This window comes from Heterodontus francisci, chromosome 24 (genome assembly GCF_036365525.1).
Source record: "Heterodontus francisci isolate sHetFra1 chromosome 24, sHetFra1.hap1, whole genome shotgun sequence".
Lineage (NCBI taxonomy): Eukaryota > Metazoa > Chordata > Chondrichthyes > Heterodontiformes > Heterodontidae > Heterodontus > Heterodontus francisci.
The window spans coordinates 58,099,886-58,115,022 of record NC_090394.1 but is presented as its reverse complement, the minus strand read 5'-3'; the positions used below and the strand labels follow the sequence as shown (position 1 = coordinate 58,115,022).

The 15,137-nt window shown below is 41.6% G+C and overlaps 1 protein-coding gene across 5 annotated transcripts in view; it reads right to left on the bottom strand.

Moving 5' to 3' along the window:
• The window catches only part of mrtfba (myocardin related transcription factor Ba), a 262,413-nt gene that overhangs the window by 236,054 nt on the left and 11,222 nt on the right, over positions 1-15,137 (bottom strand). Inside the window, exon 2 of one of the 5 annotated variants that reach the window (XM_068056258.1) lies at positions 11,282-11,445. The exons of the other annotated variants lie outside the window; for them this stretch is intronic. The gene's annotated coding sequence lies outside the window, so the exon portion shown is untranslated. The remainder of the gene's footprint in view (positions 1-11,281; positions 11,446-15,137) is intronic. 5 annotated transcript variants of the gene reach the window in all.

Sequence of the window (15,137 nt, the reverse complement as noted above, 5' to 3'; positions counted from 1 at the left end):
TAGTCCTTTCTCCATAGTCCTGCAAATTTCTCTTCATGTGCTTAACCCATTCCATTTTGAAATCCACAATTGAATCGGCCTCCAGCACCCTTTCAGGTAGTGCTTTCCAGATCCTAACCACTTGCTGCATAAAAAAGTTCTTCCTCATGTCGTCTTTGGTTCTTTTGTCAATCATGTTAAATCTGTGTACTCTGGTTCTTGGCCCTTCTGCCAATGGGCACAGTTTCTCTTTACCTACCCTGTCTAGACCCATGATTTTGAACTTGCTCTTCTTGAAGGAAAATCCCATCTTCTGTAATTTATCCATATAACTGAAGTCTGGAAACATTCTCGTAAATGTTTTCTGCACCCTCTTTAAAGCCTTCATATCCTTCCTAAAGAGTGGTGTCCAGAATTTTTTTTTTTTTTAATTCATTCATGGGATGTGGGTGTCGCAGGCCAGGCCAGCATTTATTGCCCATCCCTAATTGCCCTTGAGAAGGTGGTGGTGAGCTGCCTTCTTGAACCGCTGCAGTCCATGTGGGGTAGGTACACCCATAGTGCTAGCAGTTAGATACAACTGTGTGGCTTGCTAGGCCATTTCAGAGGGCATGTCAGAGTCAACCACATTGCTGTGGGTCTGGAGTCACATGTAGGCCAGACCAGCAAGGACAGCAGATTTCCTTCCCTAAAGGACATTAGTGAACCAGATGGGTTTTTACAACAATCGACAATAGTTTCATGGCCATCATTAGACTAGCTTTTTAATTCCAGATTTATTAATTGAATTCAAATTCCACCTTCTGCTGTGATGGGATTTGAACCCATGTCTGGGTTACTAGTCCAGTGACAATACCACTACGCCACCGCCTCCTTGGACACAATATTCCAGTTGAAGCCAAACCAGTGTTTTATAAAGATTCATCCTAACTTCCTTGCTTTTGTACTCTATGGCCTCCACTGTGCCTGGAAGCCACGCAGGAATTTTATGTGGCCCAGGTCCATAATTGGCCTCAAGCGGGACTTTTGCCCCTCTTACGCACAGGCCCGCCACTATGAGCTGTTAGCCAATCAGTGGGCTGGCAGCTCTTCAGTCCCAGCAGTGCCACTGACTGCACTCAGTCAGAGGAGGACCATGGACATCGGCCTCCATAAAGGTGAGTGGAGTTTCTGGCCTTGCTGGGGACAATCAGCTGGGCCCCAGCAAGGGGAGTGGGGGTCGTTCAGGAGGGCAGGGGAAGGTGATTCGGAGCGGCTTGTGCTGCTGTGAGGGCCCTCCATGGGGCACAAGGTGCCCAATCAAGAGGGCGCCCCATCTCTGGGCCAGCCAGGAGGCCACCTAGTATTACCAGGCGGCTTTTTCAGGTGCTGAAGTTCCCAGCTGCCACTGGTAACACACCAGCAGTGGCGAGACGATACAGCATGGCTACCCGACCTTGATGGGAACTGACAACACAGTGGCGGCACAGTGGTTAGCACCGCAGCCTCGCAGCTCCAGCGACCCGGGTTCAATTCTGGGTACTGCCTGTGTGGAGTTTGCAAGTTCTCCCTGTGTCTGCGTGGGTTTCCTCCGGGTGCTACGGTTTCCTCCCACATGCCAAAGACTTGCAGGTAAATTGGCCATTATAAATTGCCCCTAGTATAGGTAAGGAAATATAGGGACAGGTGGGGATGTGGTAAAAATATGGAATTAGTGTAGGATTAGTATAAATGGGCGGTTGATGGTCGGCACAGACTCGGTGGGCCGAAGGGCCTGTTTCAGTGCTGTATCTCTTTAAAAAAAACATGTGTCGGGTTGCTATTCGGGCTCAAGTTAGGTCGGGCTGGGTACACTCTATCGCCACCCCGGTACTTGGCTCCAAGGTTTATGTACTTTTTGGACTTGAAAGCTTGTTTAGTTACAGTTTTTTTAAGCTTGCGCAGATAAGCAACAAAGTGAAAAACGGAAGCTGGGTTAACTGATGGTCAGGTCGGGTTTGGCGCGGGAAAAAATGAAAGAACTCGGGCCGGATGTGGTTCTGTCGAGCTCGGACAATTAATCGGACACTTAAGGGCCTCAACTGACCTGGGGCAGGCAGGCCATTTTCAACTTCCCCCATTGGCTGGATAATTGTCAATAGGGGCAGGTAGGCAACAGAAACGGCACTCCCCGCCTCCCACTTGGCTTTACTACCCTCTCTTCCACCCCCCCCCCCCCCCCCCGCCCCCAACCACCACCTCCAGCCCACTCCTGGGGGGCCGATAATTCTGGCCTATGCCTCTATTTATAAAGTTTAGGATCCCGTATGCCTTATTAACTACTTTCTCAACCTGTCCTGCCACCTTCAATGATTTGTGCACTTATAACCCCAGGTCTCTCTGTTCCTGCACCCCTTCAGAATTGTGCCTTTTAGTTTATATTGCCACTCCTCGCTCTTCCTACCAAAATGTATCACTTCACACTTCCTACAGTAAATTGCATTTGCCATGTGTCCAACCATTCCACCAGCCTGTCTACGTCCTCTTAAAGTCTATCACTATCCGGCTCACAATTCACTCTATTTCCACATTTTCGCCAGCTGGACATTTTGAAATTATGCCCTGTATTCGCAAGTCTAAGTCATTAATATAGATCAAGAAAAGCAGTGGTCCAATTACCGACCCCTGAGGAACACCACGGTATACCTTCCTCCAGTCCAAAAAAAAACAACTGTTCACCACTACTCTCCATTCCTGTCTTTCAGTCAGTCAATCTCATATCCATACTGCCACTATCCCTTTAATTCCATGGGCTTCAACTTTGCTGACAAACCTATTATGTGGCACTTTATAAAACACCTTTTAGAAGTGCAGATACACCACGTCAACTGCATTACCCTCACCAACCATCTCTGTTACCTCATCAAAAAACTCTAAGTTAATTAAACACGATTTGCCTTTAACAAATCTATGCTGGCTTTCCTTAATTAATCCACATTTGTCCAAGAGATTGCTAATTCTGTCCCGGATAATCATTTCTAAAAGCTTTCCCACCACTGAGGTTAAACTGACATGCCTGTAGTTGCTCAGTTGATCCTTACACCCATTTTGAACAAGGGTGTAACATTTTCAATTCTCCAGTCCTCTGGAACCACCCACTGCGGCACAGTGGCGCAGTGGTTAGCACTGCAGCCTCACAGCTCCAGCGACCCGGGTTCGATTCCGGGTACTGCCTGTGTGGAGTTTGCAAGTTCTCCCTGTGTCTGCGTGGGTTTTCTCCGGGTGCTCCGGTTTCCTCCCACAAGCCAAAAGACTTGCAGGTTGATAGGTTAATTGGCCATTATAAATTGTCACTAGTATAGGTAGGTGGTAGGGAAATATAGGGACAGGTGGGGATGTTTGGTCGGAATATGGGATTAGTGTAGGATTAGTATAAATGGGTGGTTGATGTTCGGCACAGACTCGGTGGGCCGAAGGGCCTGTTTCAGTGCTGTATCTCTAATCTAAAAAATATCTAAGAAGGATTGGAAAACGGTGGTCAGTACCTCTGCAATTTCCACCCTTACTTCCCTCAGCATCCTTGGATGCATCCAATTCCGTCCCTGTGACTTATCAACTTTAGGTACAGCCTTTCTAATACCTCCGTTTTATTAATTTTTAGCCCATCCAGTATCTCAACTACCTCCTCTTTCACTATGAATTGGGTAGCACCCTTTTCCTTGGTAAAGACAGATACAAAGTGATCATTTAGTACCTCATCCATGGCTTCCGCTTCACATGTAGATCTCCTTTTTAGTCCCTAATCAGCCCCACTCCTCCTCTTACTACCCTTTATCGACTTATATGCATATATAGACTTTTGGTTTGTCCTTTGTTAACTGCCAGTCTCTGCTCATACTCTCTTCACCCTTCTTATTTCCTTTTTCATCTCCCCTCTGAACTTTATATATTCAACCTGTTGTCACCTTTATTAATAACCTGACATATGTCATATGCCCGCTTCTTCTGCTTCATCTTACACTCTACCTCTTTCATCATCCAGGGAGCTCTGGCTATGTTTGTCCTACCTTTCTCCTTGTGGGAATGTACCTTGACTGTACCCAAACCATCTGCTCCTGAAAAGCAGCTCATTGTGCGATTATAGTTTTGCTTGCCGATCTTTGATTCCAACTTCCCGGGATGATCCGTTGTCAGCCCACAGAAACTGGCACTCCTCCAATTGAGTATTTTTACTCTAGATTGCTCCTTGTCCTTTTCCATAGCTAATCACTGTTCCTTAAAACGTTCCCCTACTAACACTTGATCCACCCCAGGGCCATGACCAGATCCAGCTGCCTCCTTCCTTTTTCTACAAGAAACTACATGTACTACAAGAAAATTCTCCTGAATACACTTAAGAAACTTCTCCGCCTCTATGCCCTTTACACTATTATAGTTTATATCAAGATAACTGAAGTCCCCACTATCACTGCTCTATAGTTCTTGCACCTCTTTGTAATTTCCCTGCCAATCTGCTCCTTTATATTGTTCCCACTAGTCGGTGGCCTATAGAATACACCCAGTAGTGTAATGGCACCATGACTGTTCCTCAACTCTAACCAAATAGGTACTGTCCTCGACCCCTACAGAATAAAGGCCTGCTCGAGTCACAAAAAAAACCCAACCCGAACCCGACGGAACCACATTGGACCAGAGTCTGACCCGGCCCGAGCCCGACCCGACCACCGGAATGTTCCCTTTACTTATCTTCTGACTAGGGCGGCACAGTGGCGCAGTGGTTAGCACCGCAGCCTCGCAGCTCCAGCGACCCGGGTTCAATTCTGGGTACTGCCTGTGTGGAGTTTGCAAGTTCTCCCTGTGTCTGCGTGGGTTTCCTCCGGGTGCTACGGTTTCCTCCCACATGCCAAAGACTTGCAGGTTGATAGGTAAATTGGCCATTATAAATTGCCCCTAGTATAGGTAGGTGGTAGGGAAATATAGGGACAGGTGGGGATGTGATAGGGATATGGGATTAGTGTAGGATTAGTATAAATGGGCGGTTGATGGTCGGCACAGACTCGGTGGGCCGAAGGGCCTGTTTCAGTGCTGTATCTCTAAACTAAACTAAACTAAACCAATCTTCAGGAAGCTGCAGCATGAGCACGATGACGTCATAGAGACACTCATACACTCACTGCACAGACTCAGAGTTTCCTTCTTTGACGTGCCGGACTCCCAGCTCAGGTAAGTTTTTAACTTTTAAAACTTACCTGCAATACTTGCTGTGTGTGTCCGACCTGGACCTGGCTTGACCCAAGCCGAGCCGAAAGGTCGGACCTGGAAGAGCGACCCGACCTGACCCCGAAACGTTGTCGGTTCCCGTCGGGTAGCAGGCCTTTACTCAGAACATCCTCTATAGCACTGTAATATTCTCTTTAATCATTCAATACTACCACCCCTCCTCCTTTCTATCCTTCCCTATCTTAGAGCGCTTTACACCACAGTGAATAGCGAGTGCACCCCAGGCAGGTTAAGGAAGAGAAGTAAAAAAAGTCAGAATGAGGTAAAAGCACAGAGAAAATTAAGGGTTTTTAAAAAGTTTCTGAATGTGGTGAAGGAGGTAGCAGGATGAAGATCATGAGACTTATGCAATATTTGCTAGATATATAAAATGGAAACCACACTGGTGAGTTTTGGGGCACAAAGTTCGATTTAATACCTAGTATTCACCAGAGGATCTAGTATTGATCATTTTTTGTAGCTTTATTTCATGCACAATAATATATAATACTTATGTCTTGTTTGCAAGCCACACTTTTAGTCAGAATGTCTTTCTAAAGCAGATAAAAGATTAAGCCCAATAGTAAGTAAACCTTTAAATCTATCTAAACAAAAATAACCGTGTGGAACTAATTAGGAAAATCAAGTCTTCCCCACTGGCAATTACAGCTTTGCACACAGGTATGTGCAGTATTCTTTCCAACTCTCCACAATATCAGCACTAAATTGAAATAAATAATGCTGCCATTACACAAGTCGTAGAGTACACTGAAATCAAACTACAAGAAACAATTTGCAGTATGAATTATGAAATCCACATGTTGAACCAGATTTCCTTGATATCCCAAGCTTTCAAAATGGGTTTCAACCCGCATCTAAAAATGTGAGATTTAGTAAAAGTAACAAATGAAACATCAAGAATGCAGATAAACTGATCTAAACCAATGTATCTGCAATGCTCCTTAATTAACTTTTTCTTTCGGTCACTACTTTAACCTACATTCCTTTTTCTGAAATGTTCTCGTCAGCTTGGAAGGGGAGGTACACAGGATGATCACTGGTGCTGTTCATTATACAGTTAACAGATCCTGCAGTATACTTATGTGGACAAGATGTAAAATATTAGGTTCTTATCCCAAACCCAGGAGAAGGACCAGATATCTAAACTTCTACTCTTTATTTTAATATAGCCTTCAAAATAGTTTATCTTTAAAATTTTCATCAATTCTACTTTCTCAACATGCTTCATGTTCTCAAGAATGCACTGCTTAGCAATAGAACATGATTCTTCTCTGCTCTTAGTAGCAGTGTTATGTACTGGAGTGCTTTCCTTATACTATTCTGTCAGGCAACCCCCCACCTGCCAAGACTGAGGCACACATTATTTCGCCACATGAACATTAAAACTTTAAAAAGACTGGAAAGACATTTCCATGGTAACAGATCATGTTGAAACAATGGAGACTCTGCAATTGCTCTCCAATACACAGAAGTGGTCAGACTAGTTTTAATCACATGGCTAGCTGGCAGGGGCAGAGAAATTTGAGCCTCCAACAAGGGATGTGAAGAGACTGTTCCATATAAGGAACTAGTCACATGACTAACCTGCTGAGCACCCTGGCAGCTTTTTGAATTTGAACTCCCAAACAAAGGAGTTGCCAGGCAGAATGCCATGTGCTCTCTTGGAACTAAGAACACCTCCTGCCTATCTCTCAGCGAACTGAAACCATTGAAGACACATGAAATGCAAAGAGAGAAAGGTTTGCCATGTGAACAAAGTCTTAAGAAGATTACTGGGCTCCAACGAAACACAAGAATATAACTTCAGTCAAGGACTACAGTGAGCTTGAGAAACAGTAACAAGATATTGCCTCAAACTGTTCTACCTATCTCTTCTACACTTTTCTGTCTCGATCTTGCATGTTTATATCGCGTGTGCATGCTAGTGTGAGCGCATCGTATATCCGCAGGCATGAACCGTATTAGAGTTAAGTTTAAGGTTTAATAAATTTCATCTTTCTGCTTTAAACCAAAGAAAGCCTGTGTGTGCCTGATAATTGGAAACTGTGATCAAGAATTCACACAAAGGGGAGCTCAAAACACAGTGTGTTTTAAAATTAAACCCAGTTACAATAAGAACAGGTGAAGACAGCAAGTGTCCCTAGACACATTGCTCACCTGGTGGTAACAATTCTACAAGAATGCCTAACCATGACCTCATAAAATCACATTCTACAGCATCAGCACCATTTAATTTCCCTCACTTTTTAAATGTCAGCTTGGCTAAGCTGGCAGCACTCTTGCCTCAGAATCCGATGGTCATGGCTCCCTGACCCACTGTGGACCTTGAATACGTAATCTTGGTTGACACCAGTGCAGTATTGAGAGGGTGCAGCATTGTTGGATGTGCCTTTTCTGATGAAATATTTAAACAAAACTCTGCCTGCTTAGGAGGATGTAAAGGATCCCTTGGCACTTTTCAAAGAAGAGCTGGGAATTCTCCTAGTGTTCTGGCAATGATTCCGCCCTCAAGCAATATCACCAAAAAAATAAATCATTCATTTCCCGTTTCTGGGACCTTGCTTTGCGCAGATTGGCTGTGATGTCCACTGAAGAACAGTGATTACAATTTCAAAATAGTCCATTGGTAAAGTTCTCTCTGATGCCCTGAGGACATGGCTAGGCACTATACAAATGCAAGTTCTTGTTACTCATGACTACACAGCAAAAGGAGAAATTGTTGCCTTCCATCCTGTATTTAAGTGGTCTTGGAATCAGGGGTGTGAATAAGCTAAACTCATTCAATTTACTTTGCTCCTCTTTGCAGTAATTATAGGAATATCTTCTAGTTTTAATTTGACTCAGTGTTTACATAAAACCATCCCTCTTGCCTCGTGGACGTAAGAAATGTATATTTTCTGGGTACCAAGGCAACCAGTCACTGATTCGGAGATTAGAAACAAAAACACTAAATTTTTTTGCTGTGCATGAATGATTAAACTGGCAACAGTATGAATTATTGTTCAAATTCTTGGTTTTCAATTGGCCACTAAAGAGCTGGACCCAAACTTCAATGGATGTCAGATGAAAAAACACTTAACCGACAGAACTAGTAACAGGGAGATCAGAACCAGGGGGAGTCTCAGAAGTGGAAACTAACAAGCCTAAGGTAATAACCTAACACTGACAAGATCTGTAACCACAAAGACAGCTTGCTGAACTAAAAAGATGAGACAAATTCCATTTAGATTGGAGAGCAAAGAACAGATTGGCCAAAATAAAATTTGAGTTGACATGATTTTTAAAAAGATCAATTAGGGCAGAAAGGATATTCCAGTGGCAGCAAGCTTAAGAACAGACTCCCTGAAGAACTACAAGTCTTACAATGAAAGCAAAATTGGTTTGAGGGAGAATGAAAAAGCCTGCAAGATTCAAAACTTATTTACTGGACAATAAGCTAATAAAACCAGTAAGAACAACTTTGAAAAACAGCCAAGACAAGTGCAAATATTTAACCTCTAGCTAATATCTTTTTGTCAACTTTAGTTCTAATTGGTAGATGCTGTAGAACTACAATTCTGCCCACCATTCTTTAACCTTAGTATTGGTCACAGGAGGATCGGTAGGCATAGAATTGGTTTTGTGGTTTCAATATTTAAACTTGCATTGGGCACCATTGTTTTCCACCAGCAACCAGTGTTATTGGCAACGAAAAATTGGACTGCCAAACATTCAATTTTGGCTAAAAAGCAGCATGCTACTAAACTGCTGAGTTGACATCACTTCGTTCCGACAAATGGGGCATGTATGTGATTTTCCAGTCACACATACAACATATGGTGAGGAAGTTGGAAAAAAGGAAAAGAAAAAAAATTACAAAAATTCCCCTCTATATTATGCACCACTCTATTTGCTGCAGGGCTTGTTACCATAGAAATCTATAATGCCGCAGTAAGATTCTGATTCATTACGTGCAAAACAATTCTCCAACTGATACACAAATATCAACAGCAATGGCTTGATGCAATCAACAAACATTAACAGATGGAATTCATATTAAATGGACCACACAGTGTGTGAATGGTTTAGATTAGGGAGAGAAAACTTGATTCAATTACAATGCTGAAGCATTGTTTGATTTAGAGCAAATATTTTGGTTGATTTATATATTTTACAGATCTAGTCCTTCAGCTTCTCTTTATGAGGTACTTGTATCCATAAATAAATCTGAACATATTATGGAATGAGGGGTGAGGAGGAAGGTACATCAAAGTGATGACTAATTATAGTTGTCAAGGCAACAAACAGATGGGAAAATAATGGTGCTAGTACAAGAAACAAGTGCCCAATGATGTTCGTAACCTTCATTTTGTGTGTATTTTAAGTCTTAAGGCTGAGAAGCTGCTATAATTTAAAAAAAATGTTTATCTGCTGGTTCCCCTTTCATTACGAGGGAAGTCATTTTAAATTCTTTTTAAAGAAACTATCCTAGAAACATCATAAATAAAATGTTTTAATTTAGTTATAAAGTATAAGAAGAAACAATATTGGGTTAACTTTTTTTTAAAGTACCAAGTTTAGAGACAACAGACCAAAAGTGCAAGAAGCAGATTTGCTATCTTGAAACTGTACCTGAACAGGGAGCTGCTGCTATGCATTTCCATTGCTCCTTTTATCAAAATCCTGTTATTCTGGAGGCAGATTATACAGGTACAGCTACAACAGATATGCTTAAAGGGAGTGCAACAAAGGTTCACTAGACTGGTTCCTGGGATGAGGGGATTGTCCTATGAGGAGAAATTGAGTATTCTAGGCCTATATTCCCTAGAGTTTGAAAGAATGAGACATGACCACATTGAAACATAAAATTCTTGAGGAGCTTGACATAGTCAATGCTGGGAGGATGTTTCCCCTCAGTGGGGAGTTTAGAACTGGAGTCAGAGTTTCAGACAAAGTGGTCAGCCATTTCGGACTGAGATGAGGAGGAATTTCTTCACTTAAAGGATTCTGAACTTTTGGAATTCTCTATGCGAGAGAGCTGTGAATGCTCAAAGTATATTCAAATTAGAGACTGACAGATTTTTGGATACCAAGGGAATCAAGGGATATGGGGATAGTGCAGGAAAGTATAGCTGAGGTAGATAATCAGCCTTGATCTTACTGAATGTTGGAGAAGGCCTGAGGAGTTGAATGGCCTCTTCCTGCTCCTATTTATGTTCCAAAGTCTGCATTAACTTTAACAATTCTATTTAAGAATACAGACTTGTAAGTACTTACATGAACTAGTGTAAGACTTTATTTAATAAAACAAACAGCATATTAAGACATATTTTTTCAGGACGCCTCCTGTTAATGCCACGTTTTGCAGTGCGTGCCCAGGTACATATGGCATGAGTGATGGCATGGGAAGGGGATGCCCTGGGAGGAGTGGGAGGGAGGAGATGACATAGGAAGGATAGAATGGCACAGGATGGGTGGATGCGATGATGGAATTGGTTAAGTATACTAATTTGACCACAAATGTTTTGTGGGTCTCTGCTGGTACAAAATTAATACATTAAAAACAGTATGTCTCTGTGCACAGACATTGTACTTTACTATAATACAAAACAATTTTAAGGGTACATTTACATTGCAGCTACCATTTTGTTTATATTGTTTGGCTCCTGTTTGGCTGGAATTTTAACTGTTCTGCTTCCCAGAGAAGTCTGAGAAAGTCTGGATATGTGCAGTGGCAGAGTAAATTCCCAGCAATGCCTCAACAGATCTGTTAATATTTTTATCTAAAGTTGCATTTAAGCTTCTAGAGAATAAAGAATGCTCACCAGTGAATATCAGATGTCATATGCAACAGAGATACAAAAGCAAAATGCTGCGGATGCTGGAAATCTGAAATGAAAAGAGAAAATGCTGGAAATACTCAGCAGGTCAGGCAGCATCTGTGGAGAGAACGAGAGTTAATGTTTCAAATGTTAATTCTGTTTATCTCTCCACACATGCTGCCTGACCTGCTGAGTATTTCCAGCATATTCTGTTTTTATATGCAACAGAGATATTGAAGAATGATCCTCTACTTATCCCTCACCTTGTTAAAACAGGAAATACTATGACAGATGCAAATTGCCAGTTTGGAATGGAATTTTCTCAGAGCCTACGTGTGGCAGCTCTGATGTAGTTTCTTTCATTTTTCCACAGATCGCAATCAAGATCCATCCCCTAACAACTTGTTTACTCCAGGCATCCGTCTCCCTGTGGAAAAAATGTTAGATTAATCTATGATTAACTTAGCATTTGTTTCCAAAATGAGGAACAACCTGTCCACCACTCTGCCTCTCACCACTGCACAACCTAGATCACAAACCCACTACGTCAAGAATCAGTTACTAATGTAATGTATCACCTGATTAAACAATTGAGTTTTTCACTATCCCTACAATTCAGCATAATGGCCCAGAATTTTCTGATAAATAAGAGCGAGTTCACAGCACACGTGGTTATTAGTGCATAAAACACGCCGTAATTTGTGGCAAGGAAGAGAGAGAAGTTGCGAATTGCTACAAATTGCTGGTTGCTTTGTGCCGCTGCGCCATTAGCCTTGCAAAATAACAGAAGCTCACCGTCAGTGTCAAGCAATTACTGGATTTGTGCCATAAATGCAAATTAAAATCGCCACAGAAAGTTAGGCTGCTATTTCATGTCCTATGGACTCCGTTAACTGGGTGATTTGGTCTGATGAGAAACTCAACCTTGGAAGGCCAGAAAGAGCTCAACTGAAACTGTGGCGTGTCACTCTTGCAGGTAATAAACTGTCCCTAGAGTTTGTTTTTATACATTTTAAATTGTTTCATTTTTTAAAAATATTTCTGGCTCTTTCCCCCCCCCCCCCCCCCATTTCCCTTTCTGTATCAAATTTGACTCCAACTAATCCTATTTCCTTCTCCATCATTCCTCTGCTTTTCTCTATTCTTAAATTTAATTGGTTAATAAGATAGACTATTAGTCCCATCATTCACCATGGTCCCAGATGCCCCATTAACCATGCTGCAGTGTTATCAGATTGCACTTCCCTGCACTGCAATTTGTGGTGGAAAAATAATTGGAGCTGAAGGGTGAGGGAAAAAAATCCAATGTGCAGCCGAGCCGAGAGATACGCCACTCCAGCAAATTGCAGGCCATGGAGAACGTCTGTTTTTCATTGCTGCTTTTGTCTTTCACCTTTGTACTATGGCTTCAGCATGCTGGTGCCTTTAAGTTAGCTGCTACCATCTACACTTGTGAACTTTTTTCAGACCGACACCCTGTTCGCACAACCATTACTCTTCTTGATGCACAAAAGGTTGAATCATTACATCTTGAATCTTAATGATTTACATAAAATGACAACAAAATCTAACTGATTTCAATTCTTCAAAAATATATCATTTTATTGAAGTTTCTTCCAAAATCAAACAGCAGCTACCAACTTTTACTTCTCATGCTCCACACTTCACCTGGTGATATTCTTGGCCTCACTCTATATTTTGATCTTATACTGAACTTTTACATCTCTTTCAAAGACTACATCCAAGAAGTTGCTTCTTCCTTTGCACCAAACACATTTCTCTCTCAATAATTCTTAACTGTAACTGTTAAAGTCCAAGTCTCAAGACTTAAACGCTGTTCCCCACATCTGGAGAGGCTCTTGTAATCCTGGACAGGACACAAGCAATACCTCATTCATTGACAATCCTGGTCTCTATTGTAACTATTCTTATCTCGTTCTATTTTAAGAATATTGTTATGGTCACCACTCCTCTAATCTTTGCTCTCGTCTTCCCAGCTGCAAATATGCAGTCCTGTAAGTCCTTCCCCTTCCTCCACCCTCACTGACTACTGAAATTGACAATTATCGAGCTATTCCTTACCCTAACTCTTTATTGGGGCCTCAAAACTAAAGAACCCTTAACTTCCTCAATATTCTTTTTCCTCCTAAAATCCAAATTTGGTTCCATCTAGTTTGAATACATAACAAGTCCTACACTTCAGAGTAATTGCTTTCAAATCTTTTAATGTGATTATGTGCAAGAAAAATGCTCAAAGTTCAATATTTCTTCATTTATCTTGGACTTCTGTTCTCTTTTCAATCCTGATTGTGTCATATCCATTGGGCCTTGGCCCTTCACCAAGGTTTCTCAACATTAAAAGAAAATCTGCATGAGCGAAATCATCTTGAACAGGTAGCCTCAGTTCACTTTGGTCTGTACCACTTCCAGTGTAACTGCCCACTTTTTTTTTTAAAAGAGAATTTAAGTTACTTCAGATTGTAAAGAATTAACTTTAGCAGTTCTCAATCAGAAGAAGCTGGCCTGAGTATCTTCAAACATGTGTCACACACATCTGGCCAATCACAATCTTCTCCCCATGATACTGCACAGAAGTTGCTGCTCCTCATTATATTTTAATGTTGGTCACTTTGACCTTCCAGATGGACATCAGCCAACATTCTCCAGGCACACTCAGGAATTCATGAAGAAAAGAAATAGGAACAGGAGCAGACCATTCAGTCCTTTGAGCCTGCTGCGACATCTAATATGATCATGGCTGATCTTCTAGCACAACACTTTCCTGCTCTATCCCTACATCCCTGTATTCCCTTAGTATCCGAAGTCTATCGATCTCTGTCTTCAATATATTCAATGACTGAGCATCCACAGCACTCTGAGGGAGAGAATTCCAAAGATTCACAATCCTTTGAGTGAAAAATTTCTCATCTCAGTCTTAAATGACCATCCCCTTACTCTGAGACTGTGACCCCTAGTTTTAGACTCCCCATTCAGGGGAAACATCCTCCCAACATCTACCATGTCAAGCCCCTTAAGAATTTTATGTTGCAATGAGGTCACCCCTTACTCATCTAAACTCTAGGGAATATAGGCCTAGTAAACTCAATTTGTCCTCATAGAGCAATCCCTTCATCCCAGGAATCAATCTAGGAAGCATTTGTCACACTCCTAAGGCAAGTATATCCTTCCCTAAGTAAGGAGACCAAAACTGTACACAAAAAAATGAATATCAGTGAGATATGAAGGAAACCACCTTGGTAAAAGTGGAGGTTTCTGAAATGGTTTCTTAAGATGATAGTTATTTTAACACTTTCTAACAATCCCTAGCAATGTCAGTAAATGTTTGTCAAGTCCCACACTTTACTATAAACTGAGTGTTCAAAGCCAGTATAATTGAAAATTGATCAATAGGGAACAAAAAGGTCCAATTTACCCCTTTTAATTAACGGGCAAGAACCAGCTAATTCAAAACTGTACATGACTCGGACGCTTAAACAGGAATTCTCATACACATAGTTCAAAATTACACTGAACACAAATGGATTCTTTAATTTGGATTTATTTCCCCATCAGGTAAGCTTAAACACAGGATCAGAATCAGCACATAATTTTTATCCATTTCTCTGCCCTTTTCAAAAGACCATTCAAATTCAACAGAACACAGGGATAAACAGGACCTATGTAGAACTCCAGGGGTGAATGGCAGAAACCTCCAGGCTAACATATGTGTACAGATATTATCCAGCAAAATATGAAACAGATTCTGTTCAGTGTTCTTCACCATATGTAATGGATTAGGACAGAAGGCTGCACATATTATCTTTGCATAACATGTTGGATTTATTTTCAATCAAATCATTATATTCACTCACAAAAGCTGGTGTTTAAACACCTCCAGCAAGATCCATTACGCATGGGCATTTTTACCACTTCAACAGGCATTATTGTCTCAATTCCCTGGTTCCCATTCGTGCGGCTTCTCGTAAACACATTGTTTTTAAATGGCATGACCATCAATAACAACTGCATAGCACGTGGAAGGAACGTAGTCTGCTTAACACCTGCTGGCAAGACCTAATCCTGTTAAAGAACCTGGAAAGAATGTGTAGAGTTTTATGA